Genomic DNA, 20985 nt, shown 5'->3' with positions numbered 1-20985 from the left:
TGTTACAGTAACACACTTGGTGGTTTAGATATAATCTCACATAGTAGTCAGTTCAGTCATCAGTTCATTTCTCAATAGTTACTGTCTGTGGGTTTTTTTCCTGCCATACACTTTGGTTTCTTCTTCTCCTCCCCCTCTCCCCTGCCCTGGTCCCCCTCCTCCTTTCATGTCCTCCTCCCCTCAATAACCGTCTGTGAAACTGAACAGCATAATAGATGTAATTAGACCTTCAGTAATAGGACTGAATGGAGCAAGCAATGAGACTCCTTCTCGGGAAGCAATCAGTGCATTAGGTCCCCGGGACTGAAACTGCATTTAACAAGGTTTGGGGCTTAGGGATTGTCAGTCTAGGATTCTGCTGCTTCCCCAGGAGAAAGCTCTACCCAGAATGCAAATCTTCATTTATTATTGCTACAAAAGGGAGGAAAAGAACATTAGCCACTTTATTACACACATAATGAAGCAAGCCGTATCTGTTAATATATTTTTTTCCTTAGCAGTAAATCAACTGTTCAAAAGTGTTAGTAAGTATAAATATATATTTCATCTGCGCTTTCAAACCATTTCCTGGGTTTTCCTCATCCATCCTTGGAAGAAGAAAGCTTTGAATAGTGTCAAATCAAAATATACTTTGTCGAACTGACACTAGCATGTTTCCATGCATATTCAAAGATTAGTCTAATAAAGTTATTGAAGACACAGTTACTTTCAAGGGGAATGTAGATGTGGCAAAATTTACATGTGGTCTGTTGATTTCTGTTCCAAACTGTGTAGGTTAGCATTCACAAGAAAAAATTACCTTTTTGAAATTAAATCCTTTCATCGTTCATGTCTTATCACTGTGTAACTGGACCGTCTACCTTCATCCAGTTTCCCTTCCGTAACAAGATGTGGTATGTACTCTCATGTGTGTTCCTCAGTTGTCATTTGTATCAGCTTGTGCTTCCTTATTTCTATCATCTGTTACTCAGACCTTGACATATATGGAGAGTGAGGAGAAGAGTTTGGTCCTCATTCAGGGTCAGATCTTCTGCATGACCTGGCACACTGACAGGGAGAAGGGGATAAAGTCAGAGACATGCAAATGTGGAGGGATGTTTCTGAGGTCACTGTTCACAGAGTGGGAGGAGAGAGAAAGGCTTATAAAACCTGAAGAAACCCTCAGCCCCATATCATGTCACATGTATTGAAGGTAGGTAGAGAAGGTCAGTACACTGCACTGATCTTGACCAGAAACCTTTTGCACATTCAGGAGCCAGAGACCCACAGCACAGCTAACCTGGGCAGGCACTGCACGCCCAGCACGGCCTTCAGGCAGTGCTGTGCCATGCTGTGCTGTACCATGTTGTGCAGCATGCATCCCTTAGCTGTGGGACAGACCCAGCTTGTGCATGGTGCTGGAGGATCCTGACGGCAGCTCCTGCTCGGCACTGTAATTACACCTCCTGCATGGCCTTCCCTTTGTCTAACAGTGAGCTAAGGAGTTCTCATGAGAACATCTTTTAGGAATAGAGTTGTTTTCTTGTGAGGAAATTATACACGACCTCAAACGACTGAAAGGGAGATTTTCTCCATACAGATAGGATCTACTCTGTGCAGCATGTCACGGGAAATTCCATCGGGGCTCCATCTAATGCTGTATGAACACCAGCATCTGAGGGGCTATAAGAAGTTACTCACTATCTATGTTCCTCTTCTCATTCTGTCTTATTAGAGCAGTTATCTTATTAAGCTATTTGTTGTTGGGCCTTTCTTACTGATATCCAGAAAGATCCCTGCACCAGCTCACTCTCATCTCACCTCTCCTCAGCCCCTGCCCCCCTGGTGCAGAATGTACACTTAGTGTTATAATATTTTCCAGTCTTTCCTCCTCTGTGAAAAAAGAGTTGTGAGATATCTTCTGCCAGCAAAGCTGACTTCTTAACCAAAGTCATTTCTTAAACTCATTCCTCTAATGGGTCTTTCCTTCCTCTGACATAGGCTTTTAAAATCTTTGTATTCTTCTACCATGAAACAGTACTTCTCACTTCTCCACCTGCAAATTCCTATTTCCTCTGCATTTCCACAAACCATCTCTTCACACTGCCACACATAATGTGGGCTGTATTTTTTCAGATGATATGTTTTTTTCAGACACAATATTAGCAATTTACAAGCTTTCTTTTTTCTTGCAAATTTTTTTTCAACCCAAGTACATTCTTTAACAGAAGATATTTAGAGATGAATTATTTTATTCGCTCCAAACTTTCACCAGAATTCTGTTAACAGATAGATTCAAAATGACGGTGATTATGTACCTATTATATATAATACATCTTGCATTTACTTCTGGATTAAGTCATGGGTTTAAAGCAATCATTTTTATTTTTTTTTATTTTGGCTAATTCTTAGATTAATTTAATAAATATTTCCCTCCTTTTCTAAGATACTGTCTGTGTAAACTTTAACATTATGTGATACAATGTTTTCAAACCCCATAACAGAACTGTGAAATATTTCAAAGTTTACTCTTACAGTGATGATAAGCAATAATTTAAATGTTAGGTTGCATGCAAATGCAAGACTTAAAGATATTTTTTCTCACCTTTATTTAAAAAGGTCATAAATGTGAGGTTAGAACGAAAAACTGCACAAATTCTTATAGAAGGTGGGCCAGGAAAGGAGATTTTGTGGTGAAATTTTGGGGGAGATCTTGATAATTCAAAATAGCTTTCATATCAGGAGTCACAAAATAATCTCAGCCCAATGTCTTCCCATTTTTCTACAGTACTTCCATTAGGCTCTTAGATCAATACAAACTAGCTGTGCTTCTTTGACACAAAATCAGGTTTCAAACCTTGCATGTATTTTTAGGTCTTAACTATGGGGTTATTTCGTGGTTATCTTTGATCCTTCTCAGTCACTGAGTAAATCCACAGCTGGCTAAGTTTGAAGCTCTACTGATCAACCCATCCTTGTGATACCCTGCAAAACTAACTTGAAAGTTATCTTATATCTATACAGCAACTTGCCTGGGCCCCATGGGTGCAGAGGCCTAATTGAAAGGAAGGGGATAATCAAACCATTGGCTTTGACTACAGATAATGAGCAGTGCTATGGGAGAAAATCTATTACCAAACTAATCCCGAGAGGTTTGAAACAGAGTAGCCTCATTTTACACAATTAAAAGCTTTTTTCAGATCCAGAGGACACATCTCATCCAGACATGTCAGAATTACAAAGGTACTTCTAAAGCTATGGTCAGTCAACAACACTGATATTAAGTCCCTGAATGTATGTTGCCTGTATGAAATTAATCTTTACAGGATCAAAGAGAGAAATGCTTTCCAAATTACTAAACCATTGAAATATCAGCTTTTGTAGTGAAGCAAGATCTCAAATACTACAAAAATTTCAAATACTACATAAAGCTCATAGTTGAAGATGCAAGTATTTTTATATGAGTTCAGAGCGATAGTTCACCTTTTGCTTGTTGACAGCCAATATTGAATACTTGAGGAATCTGGGAAACTACATCATAGGTCATCCTCTCAGCTACTGAAATATGAGTTGACAATATCAGAATTGCTAGTTGTTTGCAATCAGAGCTAACTAATGTGCAATTGAGACTTTCCCTGCCCTCCTCTCTTAGCCTTCCCTTAAATTTTGTGAACCTGGATTAAAATCCAGAGTTTTAGTCTTTTTTTTTTTTAAATACATATATAGAAACAACATGCTTCCAAGAATGAAAATTTAATCCAATGCTGGATGCAATGACCAAAGGGAGCCTCATTTTAGCTCTGGGACAGAGTCTGTTTGTGAACAGCCGGATTTTATTTTCTCTTCCAGGTGAATTGTGAATGTGCCTTGAGTTTTTTGTGCGATGGTGAACTATACTTATTGGTTAAATCTGTTATAAGCATCACTTTATTGCATTTTTAGATTACATGTATGGTGTCTTACATATGACATGATTCAATATTTCCATGTGGATCACTTTACAGACATGTTAAGGATGTTCATGTCATCACAATAACAATTCAATGTACCTTCAAGTGCAGAAATCTGGCATAACATTACATCTGGCAGTAATTTTCAAATACAACTGTGATGGATTCACCTTGGCTGGCTGTCAGGTGCCCACCAAGCTGATTTATCACTCCCCCTCCTCAGCAGGACAGGGGCAGAAAATACAATGAAAGGCTCGTGAGCTGAGATAAGCACAGGGAGATCACTCACCAATTACCATCACAGGCAAAACAGACTCAACTTGGGGAAAATAATTTAATTCATTGCCAGTCAAATCAGAGTAGGGTAATGAGATATAAGAATAAATCTAAAAAATACCTTCCCCCACCCCTACCTTCGTCCCAGGCTCAACTTCACTCCTGACCTCTCTACCTCCTGCCCCCAAGTGACGCAGGGGGAGAGGAGTTGGGGTTGTGGTCAGTTCATCACATGTTGTCTCTGCTGCTCCCTGCTCCTCACATTCTTCCTCTGCTCCAGCGTGGGGTCCCTCCCACAGGATACAGTCCTTCAAGAACTTCTCCAATGTGGGTCCTCCCACTGGCTGCAGTTCTTCATACACTGCTCCAGTGTGTGTCCCTTCCACAGGGTGCAGTTCTTCAGGAACAGACTGCTCCAGCATGGGTCCTTTCCACAAGGTGCAGCCCTTCAGGAATGGATTGCTGCAGCCTGGGTTTCCTGCGGGTCCATAGCTCCTGCCAGTAGCCTGCTCCAGCATGGGGTCTCCACAAGGTTACAGCTTCCTTCAGGGCACATCCACGTGCTCCAGCATGGGGTCCTCCGCACTCTGCAGTGTGGATATCTGCTCCACCATGGTGCACCATGGTGGAGGTTCCCCCTCCTGCAGGGGGACAACCTACCTCACCATGGTCTTCACCATGGGCTGCAGAGGAATCTCTGCTCCAGCGCCTGGAGCACCTCCTCCCCTTCTGTCTTCACTGACCTTGGTGTCTGCAGGGCTGTTTCTCTCATTCTCACTCCTTTCTCCCAGCTGCTGTTGCAGAGCAGTTTTTACCCTTTCTTAAATATGTTGTCACAAAGGCACTACCAACATCACTGATTGGTGCAGGTTTAGCCAGCAGCAGGTCCATGTTGGAGCTGACTCCATCTGACATGGCTGAAACTTCTGGCATCTTCTCACAGAAGCCACCCCTGCAGCCTCCCCAGCTATGAAAACCTTGTCACATGAACCAAATACAACAACAAAATCTCAAACTTCTTTCTGAGATCTATGAATGTACTTTTATCTAGGGCTTTTCCATAGTTGGGCAAGAATTACTGGGACATTATTAATGAAATCATTATACTGTAAATTTGCCTACCTACTACTTAAAGTTATAGAGTGAACCAGTCTCTTATTTATAATAGATAAAATTAAAAGTAAGTCACAACTCTTTTGTGTACCTGCTGTATTATTTTCAGAGGATTTGTCTGAAGAAAAGAGTAAATAGAACAATTATCATAAAAGGTCATGTTCACTTGACTTCTATAGTTGTTAGAAATGAAATTGTTCTGCCCTTCAGCAGATCTCTGCTTTGTCCAAATGTGTCTGACTTTTCATTGTACGTAAAGACTTACACTAGATAATATATTTTATGTGTCAAAATAACAATGTAGTTTCAGAGCTGAGATCTGGAAAAATTTATCACCTAAAAAAAAGGCAAAGCCTTTTGGTCAAACTTTGAGCAGTACATTTGCTACATTTCACTGGTTTAATAAACATTCATAAAGCTTTTCTTTACAGGTGTTTGCACTTCTCAGGCTGGGTTTAAAAACCTGAGGCTTAATTGTGGACACAAATTTGTGTACCTAAGCCTGTAAATGCACCGCTGCCAGAATCAAGTGTTATCTAGCCAGACTTGCTAGAATTTGTAGTACAATTGAACATAAATGTTCAGATAGGCATTTCATTAAATTTTCACAGAAAACCAGGAATTTCAGCCCTCCTCCTAGCTTTGAGGTAAAGACATGTTAAAAATGTCTTTAACTGGATTTGTACTTTCTAAGTTTATATTGATCCAGTGTTGTTAGCACTTTTTCACTCACTCTGGGCTTTTTGTTCATACAGTCTATAACCCAGAAAAAATTTACTCTTGCAGAATATGCTGAGGCTTGCAATGAAGCTTTAAGTAATAACTTTAAGTTCTATGTAATAAACCCTATTCTTGTGCTGCTGCTAGCAGCAGCTTTCCACCTGACCTAGAGCGTTTTTTCCATGACTAGAACCACTCTCTGCAGGTGTCTTTCAGTTCCACAGAGCAACTGCAGAACAGCTTCCTGAGATTTGAAAGCTCTCCTGCAAGCTCAGCCTAGCAGAGACAAGGATGTTATCAGAAGTTGCCAGAAAAAAAACAACCCTCAACTCTAAATCGAACTCCAGAACTCTGTTCAGTAACAAGAAAATCTCCAATATTCTGCTGATAAGAGTTCTGCTCATCACATAGTTCAGTTCTATATTTTGAAATATATGTGATTATTCCTTGGCAACCCTACTCAGAATTGTAAGGGAATTGACCACTGTGTGAGGTCAAGGCCACTAAAACAGGCACTTGAAATAGAAAAGCATGCACGTTATTTCTCCTTGTTGTGCCTTGTTACTCCTTCTGACTCACAGCACTGTGACAGGCAGCAACCAACAACAAAGTGGAAGAAAGAGGTACAGGTTCTTCCTGCCACTTGATTATTGGGTTAGAAATCATAAGCTTCAGGAGCAATAATCTGAACAGACAGCAACAATGACTGTAGAGGGAGAATTATATTAATGAGGAAATAGCACAATTAACAGACACCTTAGTGTGTGAAGAGCAGAAGTGGAGAATGCAAGAGGCAGAAGAGATTAGGATGGCAAAAATAAAGGCATGAGAAGAAAAAATTAGAGAGGAATAGGCAAAGGCAAAGAAAAAAACACTGAACATAAGATTACGGAGAAGTCAGTTAATTTGGAAAATAAAAACTCTTGGTTTTAAATTATTTTTAAAAATCAAGAAAATTCTTTTAAGAAAAAGAAGAAAAAAACCATAAGAAATAATCCACAAAAAATTGCATTACAATTTACTGCAGACTTTGTTGAATGCTTAGAACTAAGATTTACCAAGATATTATGTAATGTTATAGCTCACATCAGGGTATCTGAGTGTGGTTTGCCACTTATCTCAGCCTTCACAGTGAAAAATCACTTCTAAAATCAATTCTGATTGTCTTAGTTGTCTTTTAAATATCAACCCTGCAAATTAAAAAGAAGACCTCAGGGTTCCTTAAATAACCACGTTTTATTTCTTATTAACTATATGCAGACATCAAATGCAATTATGCAATTATAAATTGGGTTTGCTTGCTGAGAAAAATAGTACACTGGTACAGTCTGGTGAATTATAACTAGCCAGATCCTGGATCAGCATGTCACTTGCTTCTGATGCCTGTATTTCAAGGGTGCTTTTATGGATTTTACCTGCGTAGATAGACAGGTCTCAACCCTAGACTTGTGCCTACAGTTATGCTGTGAATTACAAGGGGAGTTTATGGTAGGGCTATAGGTGGGAGAGAGGGAGGAAGGACACCTTGAAGATTATTACCTCCCATTCAGGAGACATGGGCATGCTTCTCAGATGAATGAGTAACTTGTGGCTTGTCACTTTCTATTATTTCATGGATACATTCTGAAAAACTACCAGACTTGCACCATGTTTTCCTTAACTGGGTGGCATTCAAACACAGAGCAGAAGAAGCCTCGCATGTAGTTACCATGCTGCTGTGTGAAGAGTGGGGATCTGAGCCAACAATCAATCAAGCGGTAGGCTGGGTAGACAGCTTGAAGGTTTTCAATCCCTAAGAACTTCACTGAAGGCAGAAGTGCAGTGTTCTTCCAGCATTTGCTGGATGTTGGGGAAATGCTCCCTTATGAGGACTCTGTGGGTTGTGCCTCAGTGCTCATCTTTGCACACTGAGACAGTGGATAACATTCAGAACCTACCAGAGTTAATTGGAAATTTGTCATTGATGTCAAGAAAGGCTGGATTACTGCCATGATTTCCACTTGTTTACTGAGCTTTTGTGGTTGGTAAGGCTGCAAAGTACCAGACGCTTTTGTGGAAGAACTGTATTTTGCCCAGAGACAATGAGAGAGTTGTTAACAAGCCTTGCAGCCTCTTGTGTTCCTGGAACAAAAGAGTGCATAAGTTTTCTCTGCAAATGAAGAACAGAAATACCCTTTTATCATTAACAGACTGCAAATGAAAAACCAAAATCCCAGAGTTGCCCCTCTCTTAAATAGTTTTAGTGTTCCCATAAGGTTACATAATATTTCATACACTGGTACTTTTAATAGTTCTCTCAGAACAAAAAAAAAAAGAAAGAATTGTTTGACTTTTTAGAAGCTCTGAAAAGGAAAATGTTCCAAATTGGAATATAAGTTAATTAGTCCAAGGTTCAAAGATTCAGTTTAAATAATGAGCTGCAAATCCTTAAGAAATTAGTGCCACATGCTTTTACTTGTTCTTGTGATCATCTTACTCCAAAACTGCTGATTTTCATCATTAGAAAAACATAATGCTATAAATTCAAATCCCCAAGTAACATTTTGGGCCAGAGCCTCAGTTTCTGTTCATGTCTTGAAGGCGTGCTGTTTACACCAGAAGAAACACTGTTCTTACAAGAGAAATTTTCATCCTATGATTAGATAATATACATTGACAATAGAAGTGTCATTATCCAAAATGTAAACAAGATGTCTGTATTGAATTATGATTTACTTATAGCAAAGGACTTTCCCTAATTAGGTACTATTTAAACAGATAGATTTTTTTAAAAGTTTTAGATATTTTGAGCCATAATTTAATTTAATTCACTTTAATGTTTTTAATTATGTACGTTGCTATATGCAAGTTACTATATCTGTTAATTTTATAGAAAATCAAGAAAACTGCTGCCATTTCCTTATGGTAATGGGTCAGTTTGATAATTTTGTGTCTGGAATAAATGGGGAAAAGATGAGGTAGCAACAGGGACAGCAAGTCAGCAAATAAAGCAGAATCTGCCTGAAAAGCATAGAAGTCTGGGGCAAGCAAATAGAAGACGGCAATATGAAGTTAAAGAATACATAATAAAAAATACAGCTCTTTGGTAAATGTGGTTGATTATGGGTATTACATATATGAATGTTACCAGTGAGTGCTGGTACTATTCACACAGCAAAATGCTTGGATACAGTTGATTCTCACAAGAGACTGTACGAAGCCTTCTGTGTTCAGTGAACAGACTACTTCTTCAGAGTCCTCAAGGATATTCATTTCAGACTCTTAAGAAAGGCTAAACGATGTTTCTAATATAATAGAGTCCATGCAAACTTGTGTATCATTATTCATTTACTAAAATTGTAAAAGTATGAAGAGCTTCCTTAGGTGATAATTTTAAAACTAAGAAAGCAGAGGAAGAAAGTGAAAGAAAGTGCCATAAAGATAACTTTATATAAAGTTTATTTTATCTGTTGTAGTGATAGTATTTCAGCAATCTTTCTCTCTCAATATCAAAGTAAAAAGGAATGTAATAGAGGAAAAGAAAGTAGAAGAAACCAAAGATAATTGATAGATATGGTGATGATGTTTGATGTTTTATCTAATGAATTCACCTTTGCTATTATTTATTTTAAGTCTGTTTTCTACCTTCAACTGAGAACTGTGGGCAAGTTTTTCTCAATGTGGTTATATTAATGCAACCAATGACTGGCGGATGCCAGAACAACGCAGTCTCTCATAGCTTTGTTCTGATTCTTTTTATGGATATAGACATATGTTTTAGAATTCCAGTTCTTCTAAGAAGGGCTTATTGCTTTTTTTTCTTTCTAAGGTGCTCAGTGCAAGAAGTCTTGTTACCAGTGGGGACACTTGATTGCTATTTTAATATAAATAGTTACTAAAATAGCCATTCTAAGCTGTTTATCCTGATCTTTGAACATTGTTATCCTGATTCTTGAAAATCACTTGAAATACCTCCCCAACTTAATGAATATCTGAACATTAAATTCTGCACAGCAAATTCCAGCCTCAGTAGGTGGCCAAGTTTTTATACAACTAAAAACACTATTTACCGACTGAAGAGTTGAGCAGTCTTATGTAATGCCTGCTCTGCTAGTTGTATTAAAAGTTCCCTTTAATTTGATTTGTACAAGACTGGGTGCTGTCAAAACCTCACTGTAATTACTGACAATAAATAGTATTTATTATAAGTATAGGTTTTTGTTTTTGTTTTTTTTTTTTTTAAAAAACACTTCACTGTAAACCATGCTTGCAAATTGTTGTTTGCAAAACTCATGACCTTGACCTTCAACAACTTTAAATGAACAGTTCCATAATTCTCAAACATTCATATGTCTCTGTTTTTAATGGAAAATTTTTTGTGGGGTTTTATTCCCCAGTTCAAATCAAACGTAAAAAGAAAATTCGCCTTTGTAATTTTAGTATGCTGATGATGTGCAGTGAATTGTGTTCATACAAATTTTCGGAGGCTTCAAGTGCACTAGCCTTCTCTACACTTCTGCATTAATCATTATCTGAGTCATTTGTCCTTTGAGATGTGCATACAGATGTTCATGCTATATGATCTCTGGTATCTCAATTACAGCAAGATTTCTTAGTTAGCTATACTGTAACATCAAAACCTAATTTGTGTTTCAGAAGACTGAGGGGTAATTCCATTAGCGTACTTACTCATACCTTTTCAGAGCAAGGAAAATTGTATGGTATTTGTGGCCAAGCATGTCTTACGATTTTAAAAAGCAAATCCATATTTTAGTTATGACTTCAACCTTGACCTCAGAGTTAAACCCAGTGTTTTATCCATTTGCTCTCTGAAGCCTGAAACAGGATGCACATGTGAAATTGGTATTTAGAAGTAGTTTTGTCTGATTTGCATACTGCCATATTTGTAATTATTTTTGTTTGACATGGTACAACTGCAACTAGCATAAAATCAAAGGCAGTAAACCAGTAAATTGTTTTGCTGCTTGCCTGTTAGCAGCATGCTAAGAATGCTAGAGTACATCACTAGGAAAACTAACAAGAATTTTAAGCTCCAAGTCTGAAAACAAATCTTCTTTATTCTCCCCCCTCGCTTTTTTCTTGTTTAATGTAGACACTATATTGCATGCCTTCTTTTTCCTTCTTTGAAATTAGTTGATCCCATTTAATATACTTTGGAAATGGTTTGCTAGCTTGTCAAAAGATTTGTAAGACATGGACAAAAAGTCAAGTCTGTTGACTTCTGCAGCAATTAACAGAATCACAGATAGCCTATTTCTTGACATATTTTCTCAGTCCAGCCATCACTGTAATTATCCACATTAGAAAAATTTTCTCATATAGAAAAGAGGGTCTCAAGTCCAAGAAAGCTAAAGTTCACTTCAGGAAATATAACTGTTTGGTTTTAATGCTTCTTCATCAGCCACTCCCAAGACTATCAGAAAAGGTAGTTTCTGTCAGTATCTTGAAATACTTAAGTATCTTTGTAGTCCTGGAGAAACTCTCAGAAGGGAGTATTTTGGTGTTTAGTATCTACTTTTTAATTTTTAAGCTGCTTGTCCAAAATTAATACAAAACCTAAAACATTCTTTTTCCAACATGCATAGATAGGCTTTTTTGCAGAACGATGTTAACTTTCAGGGGATTTTACTTAATATACCTTTTAATTTCAATATATACTTCCCCACTGAGATAATGTATCCACCATTAGTACTGTAACATTGTCTTAGCTTCACTGCACAATAAACAAGCCTTTTTTATGCTGGGCAAGCAGTCCAATCTACTTTTAGATTAGATTTTTAGATTTTATTTTTTCCCTTTTTCTTCAACTGTGGTAGATCAGCTAGAGGAAAGCTTTAGAGGGCAGAAAGCAAACAAGATTTTTCATTGTTCCTAATAATGGAGTGCAACAAACTTGTGACCAGCTTCAGAAGAATTTGATAGCTTCTTACACAAGTTTCCACTTCATATAACAAGTCTGTTCCTGAAGTTTTAAATGAAGACTGTGCTTAAATCAGACTGAAGATGCTTAAGAATATAACAACTCATATCACTGCTGCTGGGCTCCTTAGGTCATATGTTTCTTAAGTGAGATAATACATTTCAAACAGTAACAATTATTTGCATTAAAAAATAGGGCAGAGTTATAGAGGGGAGTAGGGCTAACTGCTCAAGCCCTCAGTCTTTCTTTTAATATTAAGCCCCTTTTTCTCAGTGAAGATGAAAGGTATGATAAAAGTTGAGGGTAAACTAAATTGTAGTCAAGATTAGCACAGTTCTTAAATTACTAGAGTTAACACATCCATCCAACCTTGGTCATTTAAGTATATAATGTAATATGTACTTAATGAGAGGTTTAATCAGAAATTTAAAAATCTCCTGTTTTCCCAGTTCAAGATGGTGATTTATACTGAACAACAGAAAAGATTGACCATAAACTAGAATGTGACCAAAATAACTCTGGATATTACCTCTTGCCACCTTGCTAAAGAAAACACTATTTGAAGAGACAGTTGAACAGATTCTGGTTTAAGCAAGTTAGGAGATGAAATTATTATAAATTTTCACTAGCATTACTAGTATTTTATATTCACTACCTCTTCCTTGGATCAACATGAACACGTTGCATTTAAAATGCAAATTGAGGTGCATATCAACATTCCACAATTCCTAGTGAAACAGTAACTATTTAAATTTGTGTTGTTTTTGACATAGTTTCCCTCTTCTGTCATCTTCTGAACTCCATCTCATTTTCAATGTCCAGTAGTATAGGTGTTATCCCAAAATGACTTTTTTATTACTATTATTTTATTTTTAATTTGACTGGTAAGAGTCGGTGTGATTTAGCTGCTTCTTTGATCTGCAAATTGAAAACTACAAGTCCATTTCTGAGGATGAATTGGTGAAAAGGTTACTGTGCGTTTCCATATTTTATCATCATTTATTAACAGCAGATTGAATTGACTAATTTGTAAAGTAAGAGAAGTATGTTGTTAATTTCTTTCTATGACAATCTAACTAAGTGGCATTGATCTAGCATTTTTATTATTTAACAACCAAAGATGAAGTGATGATTTCACACATATATCAACTCATACCTGTGGAACTGCACATAAGTGTAACAACTGGCCTAGTTTCAAGAGAGCCATATTACAAAAATAACATGGAGCACATGCATTTGCTTATGGATTAAAGTGAGGATCTAAAAGACATATTTTCCATGTTGTAGAAATTTCACATTTTATTAATTAATAAAATTAATCCATTTTTCCAATCCAAAATGGAAGAAAATGAAGTAGTTCCAAAATTTCACATGAAAAATAATTTTGAAAATAAACACATTTTGTTTTGATCAGATGAAAATTTCTACATAGGTTTTTACCTAAAAAACCAATTTCCTACAATATTTTAAAAAATAAGTAAATCACTTCAAAACAACTGTCAGAACGTTCAATCCATTTTGTTTTTAAATGAAATTTTTTTTAACCTTTGATGACTAGACATTTCCAACTGCACCACAGAAAGTTTAGTGCTAATGAAAGCACCTGAGAATTTCTACCCTAAATGTATTTTCATGGCCTACAGTGGCTTTTCAATAATAGAAATAAAGAAGAAAAATGGGGGAATAAATGTACTGATATTGACTATGACAAAAAAAAACCCACAAATTAACCTCAACAATAGGTTACTATGTTTCAAATGGACTGCATTTGAAGACAATTTTTTTAAAAAACCCGAAACATTACATTTGGACTTGCAATGACAAACACTGTGGCATGTTTATTTCAGTTAACTCTGTTGGTGAGATGTCGTACAGTTTAACTATCTGTAATCTTTGGCCTCTCTACTCATTCAGGGTAAATTAATTATATAAGCCCAGGAACACCTCTAAGACTTTCACACCAACACCAGAGAGCCCCAGTTTCAACAGAAACAGTCTTACTAGTGTGGTTCTCACATTCTTCTGCAAAATATTTCTGTCTAATAAAACAATATAAACTCCCTGAGGTTTATGGGTGATTTAATATTTCTCTCTTATTTGCTACATATTTTTCTCTGCTGAGCACTACCTGTTCACTGACCACTGATGTACTTAGCAGCTGTTATTCTGTGTAGCTCTTCCAGCTGTTCTCCCTGGCACTAGGCTACCATATTGTCATGCCATTTGGAATCCCATTTCTTTGCTGCATTGATAATATACATTTAGTCTTTTTTTTGCTACTGTGAACTGAAAGAATTCATTAAGATCATCTAAAAGAAAGAAAATTACTTTAAATATTCTTCACAAGTTGGAACCACGCTACACACTAGTGTAGACCAAAGAGGTTATATAGATATGTTTTAAAAATAAGATAACATGTTGGTGCATTTTACTTCGTAAATTTCTGCTACATTGAGAAATTCAGGAACACAATCCTGCTTTCTTGGCTTGGCAGAAGACTTGTGTGTTTCAAAGGCAGTGAAAAATGTGCCAGGATGATTTCATTGGAAATAAATTAAATAAGACAGGCCAAAATACAGACCTAAAACCACTGTCACTTATGTCCCTGCTTCAGATTTGTGCAATAATCCAACTGCTTCCTTATAAAACATTAATTTGTATGTATGGCTACACATGCACACAAAGCAGTCAGGTCATCATACAGAGTGATAGGCTGCAGTACAGTTCAGGGTGTCATACATGCATGATAACAATGGTAATAAATACAAAACCAAAAGAAGGATTCATCTGAATGTAATTCAGACAAACTGCATACTTCCAAGGAAAGCTGCAAGGCGGTCCTTTTTTATAAGGTAAAGGAAAGGAAAAGGGAAGGGAAGGGAATGAACAAAGGAAAAATGCTTGGAAATGTTAAGAATCAAGTAAAAGGGATAGAATCCTTACTCTTCTTAAAAAGAAGATTCATGTTTAAGAATATCCAAGACACGACCACCATCTGAAGAAATAGAGAAGCTATCAGCTGTTAGTTATGTCCCTTTAATTATGCCTGTGTTGCTATAGCTTCAGTGGCAAGAAGCTGTGATAACAAGCTACAACTATTTCACTTTTGACTGCAGTTCCAAGAGAATTCACAAGATGACAAAGACTAAAGGGTTCTTTAACCTCCAGATATCTCTTGTTTGCCCTCTTTCAACATACTTTAGAGAACAATGGGATAATTTAGTTTGGAAGAGACAGGAGTAAGATTTGCTTTGATCTCATGATCAGACCATGTCACTCAGAACTTTATCCAGATGATATCTGAAGACCTTAGGGATGGATACGGCATGACCTCTCCACACCTCTGTTGCAGTCTTGGACTGTCCTTTTCAGGAAAACCTTTCTCCTGATACACAGTCTAAACCTTTCTTGTTTCAGTTTATGTCTGTTGTCTCTTGTCCTCCTGCTATAAATAGGTGTGAAGAACCTAGCTGTGCCTCCTTGATCTCCTCCCCAGCGGTGCTGATGGTAAGCACCTCTGAAGTCATCCCTTCTCCAGGCTGAACAAGTCCCGATCCCACGTTGTCTCCCTGCCGGGTCTGTTCTCCAGCCCCTATCCATCTATTTGCCCTCCACAGGACTCTGTCCAGTTCATCAATGTCTTTCATGTATGGGTGGGCCCAAATTGGACACAGCATCTAAATGTGGTCTAGTGAGCACTAAGTAGAGGGAGATAGCCACTCCTCTCAACTTATTGGCCTTGCTCCTGTTCATACACCCCAAGATGGTCTTGGCCTTCTCTATTGCCAGAGCACACTGCTAGCTCATGTTCAGCTCACTGTCTTTATTTTAATATTGAGAGAAAAAATCAAATTATTATAAAAGTGAGGTTAATAATGTGATTTGATGTATTGTTGAACTTCAGTAATAAAGAGGAAGATCAAGTTTGACTGTGTACGTTTGACTGTGTGTGTATCTTATCATGCTGTCTTGTTTATAAATGACAAATGGATACAATATTATTATGAAATGGTCTGTCTGCCTGAGGGACAATAACTTCTGGTCTTATATTCCAGAAATTTTGAAGTTATTTTGTCCTGAGATTAGTCTTCAAATAGGAAGGTTGTTGAATGTTACATGAATTGCAATCATTAAATATCAGCTCAGTCTGAAAGATTTTAAATGCAATGTATCAAAAGGAATATACCCTAATACCACATTTTGAAAGGTACATCTTTACTTCCTTCAGGTTAGCCAGGATATGGAATAATTTGTTACTTATGTTGAAAACAATTTGACTATTCTTGTCTCAACCAAAAGTAATATGAAAAAAAAATTATGTAAAGCCATGAACTAAATGCTGTTTTAATGATCTTGGTTCTGTCAGAACTAAATTTACTTTCCAGCTCTTAACACTACATAGAAACTGGGAGTATAATTTAACTCCAGGAACAACAGTGAATGCTGCCATAAAGTGTTCTAATGTGAGTGACAATAAGGTCAAAGCCCATTTGAAAACAATTCTCATTTTAGATCCCTTTCCAATGAGTGAGGACCAGAGCTTTCTAATTTTATATTTCTTCTGTGTGTGTATTTCTGTGTGTACATGTACTTATTGTGTGCATTTAGTGTACATACATATAGTGTATGTATGTAATTCACTGTGTGGTAGCTGTTCATTGTTTTCATACTCTTAAACAAAAGGTACAGTGGAAAGGATTAGTGTAAATAAAAATGTACAGATTCCTGAAATACACGGAAAAAATTTGCATTTTTTTTTTGTAAAAAAACCTCTTTTCCACAGTGTGCTTATGGGTTAACATAGAGGGTTATTGCCTAACAACCACACAGCAGTCAAATCTCATCACCTTCAGCAGGAATAATTTATGGTTTAATCTTACATGCAGGCGTATTAAATTAGTATTACTCATCAGAACTCACTTATTAATAAAACAAGCTGAATTAGCCACCAGAGAATCATATTTGGAAATTCAATGACAATTTTACATTTTTAATAAAGGCTCAGAAATATTATTGCAGAGCAGGTGGTATGAAGAAATGTGGTCAAATTTGACATTCATTAATAATTGAAGTGTGGAACGTGACAGAGGTGAAAATCGATATTGATTTTTTCCCCTCTAATATTTGGATGAGTTCTGAAAAGTAAATAAAATGAGATAACAAGACATATCAAGTCACTCTGATTTCTTTGATCACCCCTCCCTGTATGCACACATATATATCACTATTTTCCCTATCATGTTTTTGAATAATTCAACACCCATAGTCTTTCCAGTTCAATGCATTATAAAACACACTCAAGCTGAGTTTCAATCATATTAGACTGAAAGCTGAATTTTTTATGAAGGATTATTTAAAACAAAATGTGTCTTGGGCCCTACAGTCTCTGAAACCAAACAATCCTGAGAGTTCAGTGAAGAAATGTCAACACTGTGGAGAATTTTTCGATTCAAAAAATTAAAGGAGTCCTGTTTGATGTATATTAACCATATCAATATTAACAACCTTCTGCTGGATTTCAGAAGTGATATGAGAGTGGCAGTATTATCAGGCTTGTATTTTAACTAGTTGTGAAAGCTCTGAAATACTTGTACTCATGCTGAACTTGACCTGCCTTTGGGACAGCTGCAGCAGCACTCCTGCTGATTTCAGTAATGCCAATCTGCAGACTCGGTTGAAGTTAGCCTCTTTAGCCTCATTGAACTCCAAGCATGCAAGGAGGGCCACCGACCTCTGCTGACCAAACTCCAGTGCACCGTAGACATCTCCATGGGGTATTTTCTGCAGGATTTACATGATTATTCGAGGTCTGTAGTACACTCAATCATGCATGTGAGTTTGTTTCAGCATTTCTCACCTATTTCTGTACTCACCTTGAATAGGCTTGTGATCAGGATCTTCATTACAAGGCATCTCTTGGTTTACATTCTTCATCTACTTGAATGACTGGGTTGCCCTGTCTTGGCCCAGTACTGGTGATAGCAATAGGGGAAACTCACTGATAATGAGCTGGGGCCTTCCTTTCCTATATGTTTACAAAAGTAAATTCCTTGCTTCTGAAGGAAATCATCTACTCACACATTCTGGCTGTAGGTGAAAATGTTGTGGAGAAAATAAAGGAAAAAATCACCTTCTCTAACGTTCACTGCAGAGGATTTCAACCTCAGCCTGTCTGTCTTCCATTTGAAACTTTGACATAGCCATATACATATCCACACTTCAGGTTCTTTGCAATACCACCATCCTTCCTTCTGTACAGTCTCCTATAAGCTTGCCTAGAACTGCAAGAAAATCCTGTTCTCATGGAATTTATCACAGTCGTCTTCTGGATTTCACGTTATGCAACTTAGCTAGATAATCAGTCCACAGAGTATTGTTTAATAGATTTAACAATCTTCTCAGCAGAATTAGCTCTCTAGAGTTCATCTATGGGACAGGAGGAGATCAAGGAGTCTTCTCTTATATTGTCTGTAAAAAAAACGAAGGCATCTCTAACAATGACAAAGAAGCAGAACATTCAGAAAAAATATAAACAATCAGGAGTTAAGAAGAAGGGATGAAGTAGAAAAGTTCAAAAGCAGGAGAGAGAATGTGTGTCAACTGATTAGATTTCCTTCAGTTTTTTTTTTTTTAAGGATGCTTTCATGTTTTGAGATGAGCATCTCTGTTCCAAGATATTGAACACAAATAATATTGATTGACTGCAGTTATTTTATGCTCTCGTGCCTTCTGTCTACTGCAGACTATTTGCAGGTCCTGTTGACTGTGTTAGCAGAGCAAATGGATGATGCTCTAGGTCTCATTTTGCAAGAATGAATTTATATTGACTTCAATAGCTAGAATTAATGAAATCTAGTCAAATAACTGAAAAGGTATTCCACTAGGTATTTTGCTTTAATTAGTGAGAAGTACTGCAGAAAATCTGAGTCATCTGAGGTTTTTAAACATAACGATATATTATTCTCCATTCATATCTGTCATATATTAATGTTGGAAACATAACTCCAAATTTTGAATTGTGAGCTATTTGGAATTTGTGTGCCATTTCTTGGGTTTTTATATTATTATGTGTAGGTTTTCATGAGACAGAAAATATAATAATTAAAAAAATGTTACTATTTTAATTAAACAGCTTAATCGGTAACAATAAGCAGCCACTACTGGGCAAGTTAAATTGTTCTTATGTGACAAGGTGAAAAGAGGAGTATGTTCCCTTACACAAAAATCGTAGTTAGTTGGTCAACAAAAAGATCATGCATATTGAAGTATTTTTTTGTCTGTGACAGGTGCCAACTTTTGATGTACTCTTCTATCACAAAAAGCAGATTTGATAAGCATAAGGAAAAGTAAACAGTAATGAAAGAGGTGGGAGCACCTGGTTTAAGTTGATTGATTGCAGTATTTGGAAAAAAAGTGTCCTTTTGAATTCAGGCCACTGTAGGCTACAATGTGTTTCTTCTCCACAGTTAAAACCTTAGCCAATTCTTACTGAACCAAAAATTCTCCAAGTACCGAGTATTACACTTCAGTCGTCTGAAGGACTGAGCACTCCAAAAAGTGAAGTTTTTATACACCTCTCAGATCAGATTCCTATAATTTTGACTGGATTAGCAGCCTTGTGATACTATGGAATCATTTGAGAAACAACATATGGCTTTCCCTCCTGAGTTTTGACAGCTTTTTTTTTTTTTTTCTCCATGTTTCTGGAAGTGGCTGGGGAATTTCAGGCCTTGTCATACTTTTCTGTCCCATGTTTCACAAGGTCATGTTAAGTCAGAGATCACAGCTGTGTTTTTGGAGGATCTGTTTGTTCTATGCTCTTCTTCTGAGGGAAAACATGTCAACAGTTTAAGTATGTGGTTGGTAGAAAAGTTATGAAGAAAATTCCTTTTACTGAAATCACTTTCACCCAGTTGCAACATTTTTCTTTCCTCTGACAAGATTCTGAATACAAATATGAAAACAATTGGAGACCTCAGATTTCTGCAGTGTGCTTTGCTGTGATGTTAAGTGTTTTGTCCTCCATATCCTGGATGTACCATTAGTTTTGTCCATTATTACGCTACACATATTGCATATATAATCACACACAAGTTTAGAGAGTTGTATGTAAGGCAGACATAGAAAAACTGTGGGAAGCTTCTCAATATCTGAAGCAACTATTTCCCATCCAAAGTCCATAGTAGATGGATATCTGTCTTAAGGTCTGAAAACTTCTACCTTTTCACTTAGGAAAACATGTATTTCTCACCTTTGCTGCCACTAATGCTGAGACAGGGATCGTGCTCTGGGTGATAAGACATTTTTCCAAAAACATGGCACCTGTAACTCTTCCCTACTTGCTAAGGAGTTGCTTGTTAACTGCCAAAAATTGCCAGCTTGTATCTGTACCAGCCCATTGAACCTGAACTACCAATTAATACCTCAGGCTATAGTTTGTTTGAAACTCCTAGAAAACAAGTCATAAATTTCATTGACAAAGAATTTGTGCAATGAATCCTGGAAGGCTGCCTCTACCTTATTTGAAACCTTGAATTCAGACCACTTAGCTGCACTTATTTTCTTCTGCCTGACCATGCTTAATTGATTCACTTGTGTTTAAAAATTATTGTTCTAACTTAGGAGTTAACGTACTATCCAAAGGGAGATGAAAATGAGTAGTTTAGGAATAATAACTAGCTTTCTCCCTTTCTGGAAACCTGCCATTTATATAGAAGGTTACTCCTCTCCTGTAAATCTAGGAACTGACTCTTATTCTTTTATTACAAGAAGACTACTTGATTAAAGAATTGTGTTAGTTAACTGTTATGAAGATTTAAAAAAATGCTTCTTTTCTTATTTTAACCATTGGAAGAAAGATGTGGATACTTGCTAGGAGGGCATCCTGTGATATATATATATAGTTATATAATTCTTCATGTGTTACATAGCTCATTTTACTATAGATATCATTCCACTGATTCCTCCACTAGTGAGCCAGAAAAATGGATATCAGGTTTGTAGTTCTGTATCCAAGAGAAATCTTAG

The sequence above is a fragment of the Platalea leucorodia genome (genome assembly GCF_965183815.1).
Source record: "Platalea leucorodia genome assembly, chromosome: Z".
In the NCBI taxonomy this organism is placed as follows: Eukaryota; Metazoa; Chordata; class Aves; order Pelecaniformes; family Threskiornithidae; genus Platalea; species Platalea leucorodia.
This window is presented reverse-complemented; position numbering follows the sequence as displayed.